The following is a 7,500-nucleotide window of genomic DNA, read 5'->3' on the forward strand; positions in this document are numbered from 1 at the left end:
TATTTTACTCACGTGAATTTGAAGGGTTTTGGAGACTTGGAAATACAATGTCGCGTTTATACCTCCGTAAGACACGTGGTTTGGGCGACACGCGTCAATCAATCATTAATTGAGAATCGCTCAGAAAAAAGTTGCATCATTTTGGTGTATTTATAGAATAAAAAAAGAAAGCTACCCAGGTTTACGCGAAAGGAAAGTGTAGATAGTTTATTTAGCTTGTCAAAATACTGTTCCGCGTGATTATATCTACAGTAAATTGTATATGTATGGAGGTGTGTTCTTTGTAAGCATGTGGGTGGAGTGAGAGGCTAACGCAACGGTCTGGCGCCCATAATGGCATCCAGTGGTTGGCCCGCCCACGTATGGGTTGTGAGCCATATATTCGCCTGTTGTTATGTACGGCGCATTGTCTTTGCGTCAGTCAGGGGATTCGGGCTGCTGACGGCATTGCATTGCCTGTGAGACAAAATATCACTGGATTTCTCCTCACTTTTTCTGATCATCATCGTCAGCATCATTATCCTTAACAACACCAATAATACAGATTTGACACTAATACTAAATGTAACACAAACGCAAATGCTAACATCCAAATTACCGTTACAATATCCATTTCCATCAACGTCAACACCAGATTCAACATCAACATCAACATTAACGTTAATATTAACATGAACCTGAACAGCATCATTATATCACCATCGCTGTCCGAATTAAACGTGTAACTATTATAATTATTTCTGTTGTGTTAAAAAGGAATGAAAACAACATAATAACCAACAAGAGAATCAAGCCACAAATATAAACAAACAAAGACAGATAACTACCAAAACAACAAAAAACAACAACAGCAAGAACAGCAACAAGAACAACTCCAGCAATAACAAAACAACCCCAAAATCAATCACACAAATACACCAAACAAACTAAACAAAACATACAAACATTCTCACACGCATTTCTCAATCGAGCGAAGAAAACGCCCAAAAAGACACAGTAGCTTGAAGAAGTCCCACAAGCAATTCAAGGACTTTCTGGCGCAGTGCTCTGAACAATGCTACAGCAGAGGTAGCCCGAGTTGCCTCTGGGGCTGGCGAGAGAGAGGCAGGGAGGGCCTATGAAGTGTCGGAGAGGCTGCTGGAGGAGGGAGAGGGAGGGAGAAGGAGGGAGGGCGCAGGGAGAGGGAAGGAAGGAAGGAAGGAGGTGGATTGGTGGTGACAGGGAATGAGGGGGAAGTGGGAAGGAGATGGAAGTGAGAGGGGAAGGAGGGAGGGAAGGAGGAAGTAAGAAGAATGGCTGAAGGATAAAGGGAGGGAGTCGCAAAAGTCAGAGGGAGTCAAGAGGGAAGGAGGGATTGAAGGAAACAGAGAAAGGACATTGAGATAAAGGAAGGGAGGGAGCGAGTGAGCACAGAATAAGAGGGAGAAAGCAAGGGATCACGAGACGGGAGGGAGTGAGGGGAGGGGAGAGAACCCACTAGAGGAACGGAGGGAGAGGAGGGAGAGGAAGGGCAGTAGGGAGGGAGGGAGGGAGCGAAGGAGGGAGGCTCCCGCGAGAGCTATCAGCCTGATACGCCCCCTCGGAAGCCTCCATGAAGCCTGCCTTAACTGCCAGACGCTCGCTCCAGACGGCGCTGGACTCTAATGAAGAACAGGCAAGAGCCCCAAGCCTTAAGCCAAGGATAGGGGGAGGGTTGGGGTAGCGGGGGTCAGGGTGGAGGGGGAGGGAGTGGGGTTGTGGGAGGGAGTGGGGAAGGGGAAGGGAGTGGGGGAGGGGGATGGGGTTGTAGGAGGGATTGGGGAAGAGAAATGGAGTGGGGGGAGGATGGTTGCGGGAGGGAGTGGGGGAGGGGGTTGGGGTTGTGGGAAGGAGTGGGTAAGGGGAAGGGAGTCCGGGGAGGGGGTTGGGGATGCAGGGAAAGATGAAGGGGGTGGGGGAAGGGCCCTGCATGAGGAAGTTAGGGAGAAGGAATGAGGGGAAAGCAGAGATTGTGGAGAGGGGTTGTCGACAGAGTTTGGGAGGGGTCAGAGGGGTTGTAGGGTAAGGGTAAGAGGAACAGAAGTCGCTACGGGTGGTCATGGTGTTTGTGGGGTTGAAGGGGCTGGTAGAGGGGAGGGAAGGGTTGAGGTGAAGGAAGGTCGTGGAAGATATGAGTGTTGGACGAGGTTTTTGAAATGTATCTCCCTGTCTTGTCCCATAATACATGTCATTTAAAAAAAAGTGTTTATTTTTTTATTTTTCTTATTTTTTATTTATTTATTTATCTATTATTTTTTTTATATTGCAACTTTATTATCAGATGATTTTACTACATTCAGTCTCTGCGATGCCGACTCTATACGTTTTCTTAATACCAGACTTATATCAATGACATTCAAATGAAAGACAAAAAACGAAAATTATCTTAGTACACCAACGACAAAAACAACAATGACAAAAACAGCATAAAAAAATTAGCTTGTGATGATTAAACGAAAAGTGATGACAAACCCGTCGCCTATAAAGTGATAAAGTAGAACATTACTACCCGTATGTTTATAAATAGTCGCGTGTGTAAACATATATCATAACAAATTAAGATAGCGTCTTCATATTCCTGATTTTTCTTGCTCGACTCCTTGTCGTAGGTAGTGAGGCATGCATAGGCCTATCGTACTTAAAGAGGATCGTTTGATAAAAGCTGTTTTTTTTTTTATTTGTTGTCTGTTTTGCTGTTTTTGTTAGCTTTGTTCTTTTCTTTTGTTGCTTTTGTCTTTGTTGTTTGTTTTGCCGTTTTTGCTGTTTGCTTTGCTGTTTTTGTTGATTTTGTTGTTTTGTTATTTTCTTTTAGTTTTGTTGTATAATTTGGCGTTTTTGTTGTTTGTTTTGTTGATTTTGTTGTTTGTTTTGCTGTTTTTGTTGTTTGTTTTGTTGATTTTGTTGTTTGTTTCGCTGTTTGTGTTCATGTTATTATTGTAAAATTATAATGGAGGTGCCTATTTTCATGCTTAGTTGATGATAGACGGTTTAAAGGAAACAATGAAATAAACCCCTTTTTCAAGAACAACGATTTAAGCAATATCTATAACAAGAACAATAACGAAAACAATGCTGATGATTATGGCAATGATAATAAAGTAAATGCTACGGCTACCACCACTACAATAATTCATTATAATGATGATAATTATGATATAACTAATAATAATAATGATAGTAATGATAATAACAATATTAATAATAATAATGTTAATATTACTCCATATTACCTGTAACGCTGGAGTAATTGCGTTCCAAAAGCATATTACATGAATTTGCAGATCTGGAGTGCGTTGCGCCTGAAGTCTTATTTCATAGGATATTCCACGTGGCTGTAAAGTTCAGTTCGCTTCGTTTGGATGAAAAATAAATTATTTAGTTTTTACTTTTATTATAATCATCATTATTGTTGTTGATAATGATAATGATATTATTTTATTATTAGTATTGGTATAATAATTATTATAATTATTATCATTATTATTAATATTATTATTACTAATTATAATTATTATTGTCATCATCATTATTATCATTATTACTGATATTATCAATTAGCATTGTCATATTATTGTTATTATTATCATTATTACTATTATCATTATTATTATCATTACTCTCATTACCATCGTTATTGTTATTATTTTTGTCAATATTATTATAATTATTATTGCCGTTATTATGATGATGGTGATTATTATTATTATTGTCGTTATCATTATTGTTATTATTATTATCACCATCATTGTTATCATTATCATCATTGCACCGTCCACCGTAATTATCACATGAGTGCGAGGCAAGTACACACTGCATGGAAGGAATTAGACCGTCAGTTTATGCACATTTAGTATTTATACGAGTATCCGAGGGGGAGGTTGAAGGAAGGTAGGAGGGGATGGGGAGAGGAAGGGAGAGAAGAGAGGGAATTAAAGAAGAAAGGTGGGGGAGGGAGAAAGGGAGGGGAAAGGGGCTTAATTGAGAAAGGGAGGAATGTGGAATACGAGAAAAGGCAGGATGGGGAAGGGAAAACGGAAAGGAATTGGAGAGGAAAAGGATGGAAATTATTATACTGATGCTGTTGATGAGGATTATTATTGTTGTTATCATCATGTTTACTTATCATTTTTCGTTATAATAGTATCAATAATGGTGATAATAGTAATAATAATCTTGATAACAAAAACAACAACAACATTAATAATAAAGATAATGATAATAATAATACATTCTTTTGTATAGTTTTAGTATTATTATCATTGTTTATTTTTTCATTATTATCATTATTATTATTATTATTGATATTGCTATTACCATTATTATTTTTATAAATATTATTATAATATTATATTTCCTTTTATAAATATCATTCACAGTATTATTATTATTATTATTATTATTATTATTATTATTATTATTATTTAGAATAGACTTTATTTAGAATAGAAAACTTATTATAGTCATTATTATTGTTAATATTATCATTATTATTTTCATTATAGTTATTGATATTATTATTATTGTTATTATTATGACTGATTTTGTCATCATTGTTTTTATTATTGTTATTATTATTACTGTTATCGTTGTTATCATCATCATCATCATTAGAGTAATTGTTATCATTATCCTTCTTATTATTAATGTTATGTTGTTATTGTCATTAGTATTATTATTGCTGTTGTAGTTTTACTATTTTCACAGTAATAATAATGATAATGACAATAAGGATAATGATTTTACTAAAATTTCCATCATCATCATTATTGTTGCCACGAGCAAAATCATTATTATTAGAATTACTACTATTTCTACTACTAACCACCACTACTTATAATATTAGCAATCATAATAATACAATGAATATCTATCTATCTATATGTATGTATATCTGTGTGTGTGTGGATGAAATGTTTAAGAGATAGAGGATAATTTGGTATATCTTTATTTAGAAAAGGGTTATCATCATTTTCATTATAATTGTTATAGTTATTATTATTATTATTGCTATTATTAGCATCATTAATATCATTTTTATTGTTTTTCCTATTATTATTATCATAGTTATCCTCATAAACGTTATTATTATCACCATATATTATTTTAGACTATTTAGAATAAACAAGTTATTATATTAATTATTATTATTATTACCATCTTACTATTATTATCATTATTTTCATCATTCTTGTTATTATTATGATTAATTTTATAATTATTATCATTACAGTTGTTTTTACTGTTATTAGTATGGTTATTATAATTATCATTATCAACATTGTTACTATTATTTTTATCATTATTATTACCGTTATTTCCATCATTATCGTTGTTAGTATCATGGTCATTGTCATTATTAAAAACCACCAATATTAGGAATACTGTTCTCAGTGTACTTGTCAAACGGAGGCATTGCATCGTCGTGCAAGCAGAGAGAGAAGGAAAGGTTGGGGAAAGCGAAGACATGGAGACGCCACACACCATTCAACGCTAGCCATTGTAGATATTTATTTGTTTATTTATTTATTTTTTTTTTGGGGGGGGGGGCGGGGCTCATTGATAAAGCAATTGGATTTGTCAAAAGGGAATTCCGATTAGACTAAGTAATAAATTGGAAAAAGGGATAGTTGTCCAGAGTCAATTGAAAGAAAGGGAAATTATTAAAGTTGGAAGGGAAGGATCGATCAGCTTTTCGTCCAGTGTAATGACAGGAAATATTAGGGACTGGGGGTGAGTGTCTTGATCCTGTCTCATGTTTGCGTTCATTATGTTCATTGCAATAATTATCGATTTATAATCATTTGGCAAAGGGAGGGTAGAAAATAGAGATATCCTTACGATTTAATTAAATTAGTAAAAGAGAACATTGCTTGTTTTCCTTATGATATTTGTTATTTACATTATGATAGCCACTGTATCTTTGACACAACAGAGGAATGAATTCAGTCCACCCCATGAATAAATATTGTTCAGTCATGCTACTCATGCTAAATTTAGGTAAGTCAAATTTGAAAGATTCTTGACACTAGTGTCACTGGTGTGTATATATATTATATATATGTATAGATATAAATATATATGCATATATATGTATATACAAACATATATATATATATATATATATATATATATATATATATATATATATATATACACACACACACACACACACACACACACACACACACACACACACACACACACACACACACACACACATATATATATATATATATATATATATATATATATATATATATATAGGCAGATAGGTAGATATACATACATACATATATGTAAATATATATGTGAGTGTGTTTATATATATATGTGTATATATATATATATATATATATATATGTATATGTATATATATATATATATATATATATATATATATATATATATATATATATATATATGTGTGTGTGTGTGTGTGTGTGTGTGTGTGTGTGTATGTGTATACATATACATACATATATACATACATACATACATACATACATACATATATATATATATATATATATATATATATATATATATATATATATATATATATACATATATGCATATATATATATACACACCCATTATTCTAGGCTTTATTTAGAAAATAAAAACGTGCCTGTCGGTCGTTTAAAAAGTTTGAGATGAACTATAAATATTTATGCATTTTCTGATGGAAAGCTGCTGATACGCATCTTCAGTTCTTTATTAGCAACTGTATCTTCCTGGGCCCATGAATATTCAAAAGCAATCTATTCAGCCCCCTTCCTGCAATACGTCTACGTCTGTTTTATATATATTTAGTCTTCTGAATGCGTTATTTTGATTACTATAATTGATTTTTTTTTTAAAGATCGTATTTTTGAATAACAGGAATATTTGTGAGTATGCGCCTATGCTAATAATATCCTTGCTTCCATGTGTTTTCAAGTATATGCGTATATGTAATAGAGATGTATACTATATTAGCTACTACAGCATATGAATAGTATATGTTTTAACATAATCTAATAAATTCACACGGAATCCCACACTGTATACAGTTCTACACCACATATAGGTGTTTCCCCATACTCAAACACATCTAACACTGAACTACATGACGCTACACAAACTGTCTACCCTGGTATGTGAATTAATCAGCATCACCCCAAGGCTTAACACACGCGCGTAACACACCGTTCAGAACCGCCAAGCATTTGTAGTTGATAAGAAACCGGCCCAATCTGTCTGCGAAACCCTTACCTGAATCATCCTTGTGTTCAGAGCCAACCGCCCGGCAGCATAAGGCCAGTGTAAACTGGTCTTTGGCAAAAGCGCCACCAGCGATAGACATAAAGTTGGGGCGAAAATATGTAGGTGATATTAATAAGCCAAGGGGACTGTCACTGAAGAAGGTATGCGCCGATTGCATAGGTTGCACACCTCTCCCCCGCGCTCCTTGCTCGCTGATCTGTGTCTCGGATTCTAGGC

General features: G+C 34.5%; 1 protein-coding gene across 1 annotated transcript in view; it reads left to right on the plus strand.

The window, feature by feature from the left end:
- The window catches only part of LOC113813210 (igLON family member 5), a gene marked incomplete in the record, with an annotated part of 52,708 nt that overhangs the window by 387 nt on the left and 44,821 nt on the right, over positions 1-7,500 (plus strand).

Source organism: Penaeus vannamei, chromosome 15 (assembly GCF_042767895.1).
Source record: "Penaeus vannamei isolate JL-2024 chromosome 15, ASM4276789v1, whole genome shotgun sequence".
NCBI classification, from domain to species: Eukaryota; Metazoa; Arthropoda; class Malacostraca; order Decapoda; family Penaeidae; genus Penaeus; species Penaeus vannamei.